The 15669-nt window shown below is 34.6% G+C and overlaps 1 long non-coding RNA gene across 1 annotated transcript in view; it reads left to right on the top strand.

Annotated features, from left to right (window-relative positions):
* The window catches only part of LOC145985696 (uncharacterized), a 170706-nt gene extending 161220 nt beyond the window's left edge, over positions 1-9486 (top strand). The window contains exon 3 of the long non-coding RNA XR_014441428.1: positions 9022-9486. This is a non-coding gene — a long non-coding RNA (uncharacterized LOC145985696). The remainder of the gene's footprint in view (positions 1-9021) is intronic.
* The last annotated feature ends 6183 nt before the right edge of the window (positions 9487-15669 follow it).

The following is a 15669-nucleotide window of genomic DNA, read 5'->3' as shown; positions in this document are numbered from 1 at the left end:
AAGAATACCCATGCAGGGATTCGAACCAGAGACTCCTAGCGTCGTAACGCGCTGTTCTAACCACTCCAACACGGACACCAGCAGTTATAATTGAAGACTAAAATTGGTAAACGCTGTAAGTGCCACAATAATTCAAACACCGTTTTCCACGTTAAACTGTGAAATGTGCCATGCTTTATAATGTGGTAAATGTAAAATGTGGCTGGTAGCCCTCTAAGTAGTTCAAAGGGCGTGTAAAGAGGTCACTAGTGTGCACGTTCTTACGGGCTGATGTGCGGAACGATGCGATTTCCCCAACACTTTCGCTTTTGGCACTTACAACGTTTACCACTTTTAGTCCTCAATTGTTGGTGGTCATCTGTGATGAAATGAATAGTGCACTTGCATTTCATGTTCTGAACCATGTCTTACAAGATATAACTAATCTAGAATAAAGTAATTGTAATAGTAACTAAATTAGATACGTTTTAAAGCTACAGTAATTATAACTGAATTAATTTCTCAAGTGATTAACTTTGAATTACTTTTGAAAAGTAACTTTCCACACACTGTCGATATCTTAGATAAGATACTCAGATAAGAATTGTGAGAGAAGTTTTCTAAGATACAATATGGTAATAATTACCATTAGAATAAAATTCAAATCATTCAAAAATCATTGCATGAAGGGACTACTAAAACTATATATTCGGGATATACGTATAAATTCACATTAACATTTTTAACATTATCGTTTAATAAGTCATAAGATTCCTTTACACTAAATTTCTAGTTGAAAGTATAATAATGTAGGGGCATGGAACGTCTAGAAGGGAGGCAAGGATTACCACACCTCCCTCTTCGAAAACGAATATCTACCTAAAAGTATATATTTCACACGTATAATTTGATTTCAGTCATAGTAATTTACATTAATTATTACGTATGTAATGGAGGGACGCAAGTATGCGATAATTTGAAATTCAAGTGGTGTTTTTGAGGGGGCAGCACTATTATCGGGGTAATATGCCCCACGGAAAAATATCTTGCTTGTCCCTACGTGGAAAAAATCTGCGAACGTCCGTGAGCCCCCCTTGCCCCCCCCCCCGTGCGCACGCCTATGAATAGGACTTTGACTTCAGTAGGTTATTGAATCAAATATTCGTAACATAATCTGGACAAATTATGATTTCTCTGAAAATCACTCAATCTTACCCACAAATAAATAATTAGCCTTGCACTTGTAAAGTATGTGAACTTCTAATATTTACTAATCTATACTAATTTGTAAATTCTCAGTAAACACGAAAACTATTGTTTGGTAGACTGTTAGGACTTTACTCTTTTAGCTGTTAGGGTGTACTTTTACACTTTAAATACATAAAGCTTGAACTTATTGGAAATGTTGCGCTACCATTACAAGGCGTTCAAAATTATGAAAGAACGAGAAAACCAAATGTTTTATACAGCTTACAAAACCGGTTTTCTGACCTGATTCTGTGAAAGAAGATAACAGAACGTTGTCCAGAACTTGCACAAAATTCGGAGATCTCACAATAAATCTATTCCAATCCAACCTAACAGCTTAACCTACTTATTGCATTTAACATTTGCTAGCTTTATGAACTGTGTTCAAGTTTCAAAAACATAAAAGAGAAAAATCTTGTTCAAAACAGGTCAGAAACAACTCGTTCCAACCTTGTACAAGGGGTTAGTGAAACTATAATGAACGACTGATTTGTAATACAAATTTCGATGTACGTACATTTGAATAGCACCAGTGAAATACGAAAATAATCTCCCAAGAACGATAGTAGAGCATTTTGTGCAATATCGATTTAATGCCAGAATATAATCTATATCAAGGTATTTCATGCTCTAGTAATAATCACAAAACTGTAATATCTGCATTATGCCTAATTTAATATAACATTCTCTTCTGATTTTACAATTGCAAAGAATTATGAACTTCGTTTGTAAGGAAAAATGCGTGCTGCGTTGTAAAGGTTGAGACGTTGAAGCGATATTCTCACAGAAATTATATCGGAAGGTATTTCCTCAACATATAAATAAATCATACATTCTGCATCACTCTTGCATATTGCAAACGTTTTACTTTTGATGGATTAAGCAACAAGCATTTAAATATAAGACTTACCTTTCAGTTTTTTCCGATGTTTCCTTCTTCCAACATGTACTGGATTCGTTATTCTCTGGTAACTTGGTTTTTTTTTTATATAAAATATTTATTGGTTACCAGTTAACAATTTATCAATTGGTATTATATACATGTATGCACTTAATATTTACTCACAATTATTCGTTTCATAATAAATAGTTTCCAAATTTCATTACACTTTTACAGAATTATATTATACTTGTTAAGATATTTTGTAAGAATATGGATTACCGAGGATGAAGGTGAAGTCAGTAAACAAGGCAGTGTCAGTGGCGCTTGATGTCCACTCCTGTACAATTCCTGTAAAAATGGTTCTCTGTAAGTTTCATAAAGTTTGCATTGAAATATAATGTGGTTTGGAGTTGCAGTATATTCGTTGCACAAACAAACTGGTGAAGTCACTAAATTCTTCTTGTAAAGGTGAGCTGCGGCGATAGTGTGATTTAACCTGCAGCGCATTATAGTTGTGAGGGAACTCCGGGAGAGCTGAATCTGTTTAAACCAACAATCCTTTGGAATTCTTTCTTGTATAGAATAGTAGGCCTTACCGCATTGAGTGCCAGTATTTGTCCACAAGCTTTGCCAGTCAGCAAATAATATTTTTCTAGTGTGTGATTCCAAAACTACGGACGGAATCTTTATTGAAAGCGGCCGTTGGATTGTTTGATTCGCTGCATATTTTGCCAAAGTATCTGCTATATTGTTCCCTTCTATTAAAGAATGTCCAGGTGTCCAAATAAAGTTGATATCATATCCCAATCTCGTTAATTTCAGTGTGAGTATTCTTATGTTAACAATGTACCATTCCGTATGACATGACCATGATGCAAACTGTAAAGAATTTAGCACAGAGGCTGAATCGGTTGCAATTAGAACTGAATTTAACTTCTTATTTTGTACATAAAGCAATGCCTGTCGTATTGCAAAAGCTTCTGCAGTGTAAATGGACAGATACGATGGCAAAGGAAAAATTTTGAATTCTGCAGAATTATCACAGTAAAATGCTGCTCCTGTTTTTCCAGACGTTGATTTTGAAGCATCTGTATATATGTGATATTCACATTGTAATTTTGAATGTATGTAGTCTTGATATATATTATTTGAAATTGTAGGGATTGTCTTTCTGAAAACTCTACTTGGGTAGGCAGGAAAATGAATTCTCATGGGAGATATCATATTGAAGTAGTCTGTCATGAAGCATGGTGCATTAGGTAAACGAATAATATTAGCTTGAAATTTATTAATGTCCTTATAAGCATAATATAGTATAGGTAATCTGGATTTATATTTTGCTGTACGTCTGTTGAGCATCAAAGAGTCTAACAATTGAAGTTTTGGTATGATCGGAGATGTCGTGTTGGCAATTTTCTTAAATAAAAATTTGCTCGCAAGATATTTAACTCTAAGTTTGTATGGAGGATCTCCCACTTCTACGAAAGTTGCTTGTTTTGGAGTTCCTTTCCAAAGGCCATAAATCCTGGATAAACTGCTATATTGGATAGAAGATAGCGTGTTAAAAGCCCAACTTAGATTATCATTGTACATAAAGGAACCATACTCTAGTCTTGAGTTTAGCATCTGTTTATGGATCTGATGTAATAATTTAGGATCAGCACCCCACTTTTTCTTAACTGTCAACATTTTTATTATGTTAAACACTTGAGATCCCTTACATTGTGCCAGTTCTACTTGTGACTTCCATTTAAGTTTTTCATCTAATATAAGTCCCAAAAATTTATGACTTCTTTGTTGACTGATAGTTTTTCCGTTTATATTTATTGATATGCATGAATGAGATCTCTTCTTATTAAAAACTACCACCGAAGACTTATCTGGATTTACTTCAATTCCATTGATATCACACCATGATGATAATTCATCCAGAGATTTTTGAATTTTTTGAGCCCCTTCTTGAATATTTTTACTACTAGTGTATATAACAATATCATCTGCATATTGTAATAGACGAGTGTGTTGAAGAATTTTTGAGCCTAAATCTGCCGTGTACATATTAAATAGCATGGGACTCAGCACTGAGCCTTGTGGTAGACCTTTATGTGTATAACGTGCGGTGGATAACTGTCCTCCATATCGAATGTATAACTTACGTGCCAATAATAATCCAAGAATACTTTTTATAAAATTACGTGGAACGTTCATTTTCTCCAATTTTTGTAACAGTATATTTGGAAGGACAGAATCATAGGCGCTACTTAGATCGAGAAAAACTACGATACAAAATTCCCGCCGGATGAAAGATAGCCATATATCTAAAATTAGTGGCGCTAATACATCTACTGTTCCAGTTCCTTTCCTAAATCCCATCTGATGTTTCGGTAATTTCTGATTATATTCGACCCACCATGTGAGTCTGTTCAGTATTAAATGTTCATATAATTTAGCAAGGCATGATGACATTGCAATAGGTCTATAGTTCGTATGTATTCCTGATTGTTTACCTGGTTTTAATATGGGTATTATCACCACTTCTTTCCACTGTGATGGAATTTCTCCACTATTCCATATTGAATTGTATGTATTTAGTAAAATTTCATATCCATTCAAAGGCCAGTGTTGAATACATTCGTATGTAATACCATCTAAACCCGGAGACGTTTTCTTCCGTTTATGAACAACATATTCTAATTCATCCATAGTGAATAGCGATTCTAACGTGGATGTTTCTGTATATTTCATAGAGTTTAACAATTGACAAAGATTAGTTTCAACCGTATCTGGTGTCAACTTGCGGTGAAATTCTTTTATCCAGGCTGAATTGATATCTCCTCCAAAATAATGACAAGTATTATTATTGGACATACTTCTTATTATTTTCCAAGTCATTGAAATAGAAGAATCTTTAGTTAATGTAGAACAAAATGACTTCCAAAAGTATGATTTTGATTTCTTTAGGAACCTCTGAGTTTTTGCTGCAATTTCTTTATATCTAATAAAATGATTGATGGTAGGATTCTCCTTATAATTTATGTATGCTTTTTGTCGTTCGTTTACCCATTTCTGGCAATCCGTTGTCCACCACGGAGTCACTTTTCTTCTAGATCCAAAATTAGATACTGTTGCATTTATTTGTTCTTGTCGAATGAGAGACACCAATGTGTCATACGATACTTCTTGTTTCAACAATTTATTCTTTATTGCATTGTTTACATTTCCGGAGAATTTCTGCCATTCAACCCTTCTTGTAATATATTGACTATTCTTTTGTTCAGAGCGCATAGTAAACCACGTTATATTTTTATTATGTTGAAAGGTTATCATAATTGGCATGTGATTACTGTTGTAACACTTCTCTAATACACTCCACTGGATTTTTGAAGCTATATCATTTGAGGTAATAGTTATGTCTGGAGCACTCGGCTGTTCATTAAGTCTTGAGATTATTGTAGGTGTTCCGTCGTTGAGTAATACAGCTGAGGAATCTTGCAAGTAATTATAGAAATCTTTACCTGATCGATCAGTTAGAGAACAGCCCCACATAGGGTGGTGTGCATTAATGTCCCCTGCCAGCACAAATGAAGTGTTTGGTGGAAGCTGCCCAACGATATTCTGCCACACTGTAACAGGGAGGTGCACTGTGGGAGGGCAGTAAATTGATACATAAGACGTATCAGCAATCCGAACACCTGTAATCTGAATTTGACTGTTTATATTTTGAAACAAAATAATGTCATACTGTATATTTCTTTTAACACCTATAGCTGAACCACCGTATCCATCTAAACGATCATCTCTTATCCAATTGTAACCTTTAAACTTCAATGTTGAGTCAGTTTTCAACCACGTTTCTTGTATAAGAAGGACATCTGCAGAAAAATAAGATAAAATATTTTGTAAATTATGTCTATTAGGAATTAAACTTCGTATATTCCATTGTAATATTTTCAAGACTTTGTCTGGCATGCTGGTTGTTGAAATAAGTATTGCAAAATACTTGTAGCAATGCAAGTCCAGTCCTGGTTAACGTTCAATGTCGAAGTCCCTGCTAGGCTACATAATTGTTCTATAAATAATGAAAAATTATTTAGGAATTTTGTAGAATTTTGTTCTTGTGCCCGATTTGGCTGGATAGCTTGAGCCGCCTCTGCAAGAACAAATAGTTTATTTTGTTGGCATGTTGTCGACAAATCCGGAGCATTGTCTTTTCGAGATCCTGACAAAGAATAATCAGGGTTTGTCATTCTCTTTTTATATTCATTTTGTCCAAATGGTTTCAATGTTTGAGAAGATTTCTGGCGTTTTCCTTGAGAAGACTCAGTCTCTTCCAAATATTTTCCAGCTTTCTTTGAACTGTACAATGGCCTTTTATTAGATACACTGTATTGATCTTGTATTATATTATTATGATATGATGTGCTACTCGAATTGTTAGATATCGAAGCATATGTAAATGGCATTACTGTCTTTTCTATTTCCTGAACATGGCCAGTAGATATCTGTTCATATCCATACATATAGTTAATTTTTGGGACTTTCTTCATAGCTTCGTTAAACGTAACATTCTGAACTGTCATAATTTTGATTATTTCCTTTTGGCGTTGTTTTTCAGGACAGTTTTTGTCAATTGCAGTGTGCTCCTGATTACAATGGAAACACTTGATCTTATTTGTGCAAGAGGACGATTCGTGATTCTCACCACAGCGTTTGCATTTTAATTTACTTTTGCAATTAGCCCTAAAGTGCCCATAATAAAAACAATTAGTGCACTGTTTAATCAAGGGAATGTACCTATCAATATCAAACTTTTTGTAAAACAGTGTGACATATTGTGGTAACGATTGCGAGTCGAATGTTACAATTATCGTTCGAGTTGGAACAGCAACTCGAGTACCATCCTCGTACTTATACTTCACAATGCGTTTTACCTTTATTACTTTGGCTGTTGATGAATTTATATTTTGCAAAATTTCATCTTCACTTATTGACTGATGTACATCTTTCATAATTCCCATTCTTCGTACTCGGTGTGATGGAACAAAACCTTCCCAATTATTCTGTAACAGTAATGGATTCGAAAGGAAATCATTTGCATAATTAGATGTCGTAAATGTAAGTCTAGCTAGATTTTTCCCAAGGCTATCTATCTCTTTCAAACCTCTAATATTTTCTTTGCTGACTATTTGGCCTAATTTTAAAATGTGAAGTTGACCAATGTTTCCTTTGCCATTTCCACCTGAGGCATCCTGATGTTTAGATTTCACAAATATTTCATACGGACCTAAATGATTACTTCTGTACTTCAATACCTGTTGCTCATAAACTTCTTTGGAACTTGATTTACTAATTTGTTGGGTGTAATCTATATTATTACACTGAGAATTCAACTTATTAACTTCTTCTACAGAAGTTATGATTTCCACGTTGCTGGAAAGTTCCATGGCACTAATGTCCGTGTCCATGTTGGATTCAGCTGGTTTTGTACCAGCAAATTTGGCTTTACGGCCTTTAGATTTTTTCATGAATTAATGTTCACATTGTCGCACATATATTTAGAACGACACTAATATTCAAATAGTAAACTATAAAGTCTCAACTTCTAACTTAGAACACAAAATTATCTTTGCAACAAATCACTTACACAATCACATCTGTAACCACAGACTCCTATATCTCAACTTGGTTTAACTTTCACGATTTCGACGCCCTTGCATTGATCATATCGTTAGAAAACACGGCGTGAAATATCGGCAACAGTGTTGGCTAAAATCTGCACCACGGAGTATATTGCGACGAAACGCCACTTCAAAAGTTTTAATGATAGGCACTACTCTCTGAAGGTACGAAATGTTTTCATTTTTTCACATAGTATTTCAGATGCTTGCGGGAAGAACATGTGATCTTTGTTTCACCACGAAATCTTCCATACTAGTCATAAAAGAAAGAAAATGCACCGGTATTAACAAAACTACCACTTCAGCGCCATCTGTACGGAGCAGTTTGAACATGACGGAGACCTTATATTTTCTGTTATTTACTTAAATCCCTTCAATCGTAACAGAATTATAAGGTTCACATGTTCTAGTGAATAAAACAATCTTTTATATCGGAAAATGTCTTCCTTACCGAATCTATATTAGTTGTACGGTTACCCTTAGAAATTTGGGTCTATGCTTTAGCATGGCTTTAGAACCCCCTTAAAGTGGCGAGTTTTATAAAGAACTTCTTGCGCGCAAACCTAACTGTACAACGTTGCAGTCCTGCTATTGGCTGATCGCCAAGGACACGCTCTCCGTAACTCCGCCCGATATCGCTTCTAAAACCGTGCGTCGTGTAGATATCTTAAATGATCATACAGGCTCGTGTTATACAATGAACGAATGACATTGGGTTAAATGAATATGTACATAAATTAAACAGAGAACTAATAAGTCTTTTGCTACGACATAACTTGGTTCGTTTCATAACAAAGTCAGCCTTGTAATCAAGGGGTCTCGGGTTCGATACATGGGGCGTGGGCACATGTGGTTCGGGTCCCACTTTAAACTGTCCAGTCCCGATACTGTGCATAAAGTAGGCTTAAAATACCAACTCAATCAATCAAACAAAGTCATTGATGGTACAAGAATCCTGTGGCACACAAGAATCATATTCCAATAGAGAATGCATTTTAAAAATAAAACAAATATGAAGCGCGTGTTTTAAATATAGCATTTAAACATAAAGGCTACAGTAAAGCACGTTATTATATTTTATTTTCTTGTTGTTAATGCTTTTGTGAAGTCAGTATGTATAGGCAGTATCGCAATTATAACTCCAACTTCGTTCTTTCAGTGGATGGAGAATAGATTTATATCCTGGGTAAATCATGAACATTTTTTTCATTATATTTATTCTTCATCTTTCAGCAAATGGCCAGTCATCCACATCCTATAGAACTCGAGAAGCGATGCAAAATAGCTACATAGAAAGACGCCGAACCTGGTCCAATTCATAATCCAGTGTGAAGGAATTTGCTATTCACGAATGGCCTACGGAATGCACGAGCGAGCGCCTTCAGCCCATTGTACTGTATGTTCGAACAAGACATCAGCCGCTCCCTCGAGGACAAGAAGAGGAGGCTGACAGCTTGATTCAGAGTCGCCGAGACGCAGTTGCTAGGCAACGCACCTTCCTCGAAGGAAAGTTTTTACTGGATCCTCTATTTTCCAATATTGAGCACCCAAAGCCCGTGAAGCAAAAAGTGTGCGTCCTTGCTCCATTTCTTTCCGACAACGTCTTAACTTCCCTCGGAAAGAGGGTTTTCTTGTCCTCATCCGTCACTTTAGCTTGTTTACGCCTTCCCACCGCTGTGTAACAAATAATAAATAATATGCTGTACACATACACTCTCGTTTACTTTAATCCAAGGTATTTTTAAATGAAACTATCGAAAATTATTATATTCAACTATTACTCATCAGGTGAAATAATTTGAAATTAATGAATATTTCTACTCATAGATGACACCATCTTTTTAAAATAATTGGGTAAAATTTTCAAAGCCGGGAAACGTCTGTAACTCGTGTATTCTGTAATTGTTGACATTCGTACTTACCTATTCTGCATTGTGAAAGATTGTTTAACAAAGGATTTAGCGTTTTTTAACGAAAATAATTTCCATTTTCGAGATATCGAGTAATTAATATTCCTTTTTTTTCCTCCCGTAGGCATTTTTCGGATATCTTCCTTGTTTTTCCCCTTCCGTAGGTACTTTTAGGTGAAAATAAGTGCTAATGGAACCTATCCTAACAGGCCTAACCTAACCTCGTAGGCATACCTCGTCCCCGTGATGGTTCGTGGGGCTATAGTGAATTTTGGGGGCTACCCGTGGATGGTTTTTGGAGATAACGTCAATGGTTTGTGGGGCTACCCGTGGATGGTTGACGTTAGCCCCAAAAACCATTGACGTTAGCCCCAAAAATTCACGATAGCCCCACGAACCATCACGGGGACGAGGTATGCCTACGAGGTTAGGTTAGGCCTGTTAGGTTAGGTTCCATTAGAACTCACATACAAACATGAATTAACGGTGAAATAACTTGACCAATTGCTAGTGTCGTAGAGGCTTGAGCATTTTACATTATACTCAGTAAATAACTGTTCTACTTCACAGCAAATTATGAAATAACACTAATGTATATAGTTCAAAATCACAACACTGTTCTCTGATGAGTATACTTATTATTTGCACTGAATAAATACATTAATTATTCACCAATTACTATGATTCGAACTATATGCAAAACGTTCTTGTTATCTCCTTTCACTTGTTTCTTACCACTGGTTGCTAAGCAACAAAACAGTATGCTATAACATTTCTTTCTTATTCTTTTACACAAGAAGTGATTATACATTTTACAATTTGAAAACAGTCACAACATTCTCCCTCCTTCGGAGAAAAATTTTAGAACATTAGTTTTAAAATTTTTTTTAGATAACATGAAAAATTACAAAGAAAACAAACTTTCTCATGACATACATATTGTCATTAATTAACACAGAAAATGTTTAAAACGTATCATAATTATTTAAAACACATTAACATTTCTTAATAAAAGGTTGTTGAAATCTTTTGAAATTACTTAAGTTTACATAATTGGTCCTTCCTTTCCTGACTACAATTGGATACATTATGTGTTTGTACAGTTCCCTTTCCATCCAACGATAACAGTTCACAACAGTTACCATTGGTTTCTTTAACTAAATATGGACCAAGCCACAAGTCCATAAATTTGTGTATTCGTTTACACTCAGCACTGCTTTGTCCATGATTTTTGACTAATACTAGGCTATATCATTTGTCTCTATCCTTGTGTATCTATCACTAGTTTCCTTAGGCTTGATTTTATATTTTTCCTTCAAACGAGATTTGGCAATTAAACATTTATATTTCCAAGGAACTGCTTTCAATGTCTCAGGCCAATCAATTTGGTTTAAAACAGGATCTCTTATTTCATAATGCAAAAATAATTCATTTGGTGTGTATCCCGTTACTTCAGATACGGAATTATTTAAAAGTCCTAAAACAAAACTTAAATATTTTGACCAATGTTCATGATTTTGATTATGTACAGTCTTAATAATCTAATTAACTCCTTGTTGTATCGTTCAATAGGATTGGCAAACGGATAATAAACTGAAGTTGTGATATGCCTTATTTTAAATTCTTACACAAAAGTTTTCCATTCATGTGACTTGAATTGCGAACCATTATCAGACAGTAGACTATTACATACAGGATAATGATAAAAATATTGCAGTTTAAATTTATTAATTACTTCTCTAGATGTTGCTTTCCTTAAAGGATATGCCATAAGAAACTTAGACATTACATCTATTACAGTCAATATAAATGTGTAACCTTGAGATTTCGGAAGTGGTCCTATCAAATCAACTGAAATCAAATAATGTGGACTGGTAGAATAAACGTGTAAATCATCCTTTTCATTTTTCAAAACAGCTTGTTTAGTTCTGGCGCAAGTTAAACAATTATTCAAATACTGTTTAATACTGAAGTTCATCTTTGGCCAATAATATAATTTCTTACATTTACTGAAAACCTTTCTGTATCCAAAATGTCCTTGCAAATCATGCAGTTTATGTAAGATTTTCGGTATTAATGAAACTGGCACAACTAATTTCCAATTACCTTCAGAAACACATTCTAAAAATAAAATCCTATCTTGGAAAGCATTCTGAGTCTTACAAGACTTGGAAAGATTTCCGTTCTCAATCTTCTGAATTAAAGCACTACAATATGCGTCACGATGTTAAGACTCCTTCCAGAATTCCAAAGTAACTTCTTCAATAATATCTAATTTTAAGTTATTAATAAACAACTCGGATAAAGAAATATTTCCTGTAGTAGTATCGGGATATCGACTTAATGTGTCAGCAGCTTGATTGTTTACCCCCGAAACATGGTGGATATCATAATCCAAACCTTGCAGTTTTAAACACCATCTATTTAAACGTGGATTTAAAGTTCTTGCTGACTCCAGCCAAGAAAGAGATTTATGATCTGTGAACAAATTAATTTTAGTTCCGGCTACATAAATATAAAATTTCTCAAAAGCAAAAATAATTGCTAAACATTCGATTTCATGTGTACTGTAAGATAACTCATTACCACGAAGAACTCTACTTGCATATTGAATAATCCTGGGATTATCTTCTGGTGTCTCTCCATTTTGCCATAGAACACCTCCAATACCTTTCTTTGAACCATCTACATTTATGTTAAAAGGTTTAGAAAAATTAGGCTGTGCTAAAGCTTCTGGAGATATAACCAAATCACGTAACCTTTCAAAAGCTTCTACATGCACTTCCTTCCACTTCCAGAGAATATTCGACTTCAGAAGTTCATAAAGTGGATGGGCAACTTCTGCAAATTTATTCACTAATTTTCTTCTCCAGTTAACTAAACCCAAGAATTTTCGAAGTGACCTTTTGTTATTTGGTGTTGGAAAATTTATTATAGCAGAATTCTTGTTACTATCTACCTTAATTTCATTTCCAGAAACAATATGTCCAAGAAAAGCAATTTCTTTAGAAGCAAATTTGCACTTTGAAAACTTGATGGACATATTAACATCTTTCAATTTTTGCAGAACAGCTTCCAGGTGTGTTAAATGCTCCTGCCAAGTTTTACTAAAGATCAAGAGATCGTCTAAATAGCAAACAACAAAGTTGTTGAATTCTCTCGTGAAAATTTTGTTCATCCTGTCTTGAAAAATAGACACAGCAGATCGTATGCCGAAGGGAAGATATCGAAATAAATATTGTCTACCACGATATGAGAAAGCAGTATAAAGATGTGATTCTGGAGTTAATGGGATCTGGAAATAGCCACACGATAAATCAATAGAAGAGAAATATTTTGATCCCAAAAATCGTTGTAACATTTCATGAATTGGTTCAACTCTAACTTGAGGACTGATGACATGCTTATTCAAATTTCTAAAATCTACTACTGGTCTCCATAAACCACCTTGTTTTGGCACAATGTGTAGAGGATTTAAATATGGGGAAGATTCTTGATATATGATACCCCAACTTTCCCATTTGGCGAGTTCTTCTTCTAAATTTTTTCTCCTAGAAATTGGTATAGGATAAGGTGCCGTAGCAATAGGTACGTTACTGTCTAACTGTATCTTATATGGTTCTACCTTGGCATGTCTTGGTTTGTCAGAAAATTGTTCGTGATAATTCCATAAGAGTGAAAATAAATCACGTTTCTGTGAATCACCGATATCTTCAATTGCAAATACTTTCTCGTGAATATCCCTCTGAGAAGGCATATAATTTGCTTCAATATCTAACATATGTACATATTTTAACATCCTACATGACTGAAATTCATTCTCAGTTATGTCAGTATCATGCTTCACACCAAATACAAGCTTGTCAGATTCAACACTTATCGTACTAGAATCCTTATTATCTAATGTTGTACAAACTTGCTTTCCTGATGAAGTTATTAAACTTATATTCTGATTCCTAAAATCCACAATTGCTTTGTACTTTCGTAAGAAAGGAACACCTAAAATAATGTCTGCATTAAGTTCTTTTAAAATGAAAAATTCCATTGGAAAGTATTCGCAGTCAATCTGAATATTTATCGTCTTACAACCGACAATTTTGCACTTTTTATTTCCAGCAAATCCACATAATCTAATGTCATCCACCTTGTCCAACGTAAGATTACCAATACATGATGATATCTTACACCAAACCTCATAATTCATAACATTTGCTTGGCTACCACAATCTATTATACAAATGATAAGCAATTGACATATAATTCCATGTACAATTGGAACTTCTGTTAAAGGTACAGGAATATCTTCATCGTTAATAACCCAGTCAGGTTCTTCCTCAAACCATTCTAACAAAAAATTAATTTGCAAGTTACTTAATGCATTTTCATTCGAAAATTGCATAGAATCACAAACATTAAATAAATCATCTGACTCTTCCTTGTGCCTCTTGTAGGTAGTGCAGAGGGAAAGAGGCTCTTCCGACTGCCACTTTAATTTAAAGTAAACTGCCTTTCCAACTGCTGTTGCCTAGCATCATTTAATTGTAAAGACTGAACACCAGAAGTTGGATTTTGAGTCAAATTAGGATTTACACCAGTATTAGATGCACTCGTCATTATATTACTTTGCATATTGCTGGGCTGATTCCTCATTGTATCACTCACCACTGGCACATCTCGATTTTGTGGTGGACAGTTTTCGTAAACATAGGGAAACAAAGATCTGTTACTATTATAGTAACCATTCCTAGAAAATCTGTAGTTAGGCTGCCTAAAATTAAGACCATTATCTTGTCTGGAATTCTCATTCGGGATAATTCTATTATTATTACGGTAAAACCTGTCAGTATTGTAAAAATTCCTAGGAAACATCTGATTTCTATTTCGTCGGAAATTTCCAAAATTAGTAGCATTATTTGCATTATATCTTGAACTCATAGATTGGTTTACATTGTCTGAACTATTTCCAACAGAGGCACTCAAATTATCAGAAGGCAGAGTTTGAGTAGAAGAAGAACTAGTACTTCTTGTATGTCGAATATTTACTTGTCGTACATTTAATCTTTGATGTTCATTCTTCTTAAGACCTTTGTTAGACTTGTCGCAATCTAAATCTTCAGGTAAATACATAAGTCCTTTCCTACTAGTTCTAATAACATCTAATTTACGAAGCATATTTGTAAGCTGATCTATCGTCTGAACACTATGACAAGCGATATTGTTAGCAACATTATCAGGCAACTGGCTCATTATCAATTGTATAACATCAACATCATTCGGATTGTTCACTAAATTACAACATATGGAATGTGTTTTTAGTGCAAAGGTTTCTAAACTTCCATGCGCATTTTGGTCGTATTTTTGATTCCTTAAAACAGCTAACTGTGACTGTAACATTTCAGGCGAAGCAAACTGCTGACTAAACTTACTTTCGAAATCAGTGTAAGAACAGAAATATCTTTTGTGTGTTCTAAACCAATAAGCTGCTCGATTTGTAAAACAATTCTGAATGCTCTGCAATCGTTTATCAGCAGGCACTCCTATCAGATCTAATGTTGAGTTTAATTGTTCCAAGTATTCTCTTGCAGATTGCTTTTCAACTCGACCTGAGAACTTGGGTAATAAGGACAATTCATTTAACTTCAAATGTCTATCTTTCCTCATGTACAAGGGCAAAGAATCAGAGTTCGGTCTTGTATTACAATCTTCTTGAAAATTATGTGCACCATTACAATTTTCTATTCCATTCACAAATGCACTATCATGAATGTTTGGTGACTGTTGATTATCAGCAAAATATGTGCAAGTGTAAGAACGATTAAACCTTTTCCTTCTAGACTCATCGTTATCATTATGAGAATTAAGTGCTCTCTGTGTATTATTCATTCTTGAAGCTGTGTTATCAGACCTGTCTGGATGAATTTGAGTATAATTAGTAGAACCGGAACACCAAGTGCAAGGATAGTTTGTGTAA

Source organism: Lepisma saccharinum, chromosome 3, assembly GCF_977018435.1.
Source record: "Lepisma saccharinum chromosome 3, izLepSacc3.1, whole genome shotgun sequence".
In the NCBI taxonomy this organism is placed as follows: Eukaryota; Metazoa; Arthropoda; class Insecta; order Zygentoma; family Lepismatidae; genus Lepisma; species Lepisma saccharinum.
This window is presented reverse-complemented; position numbering and strand designations above follow the sequence as displayed.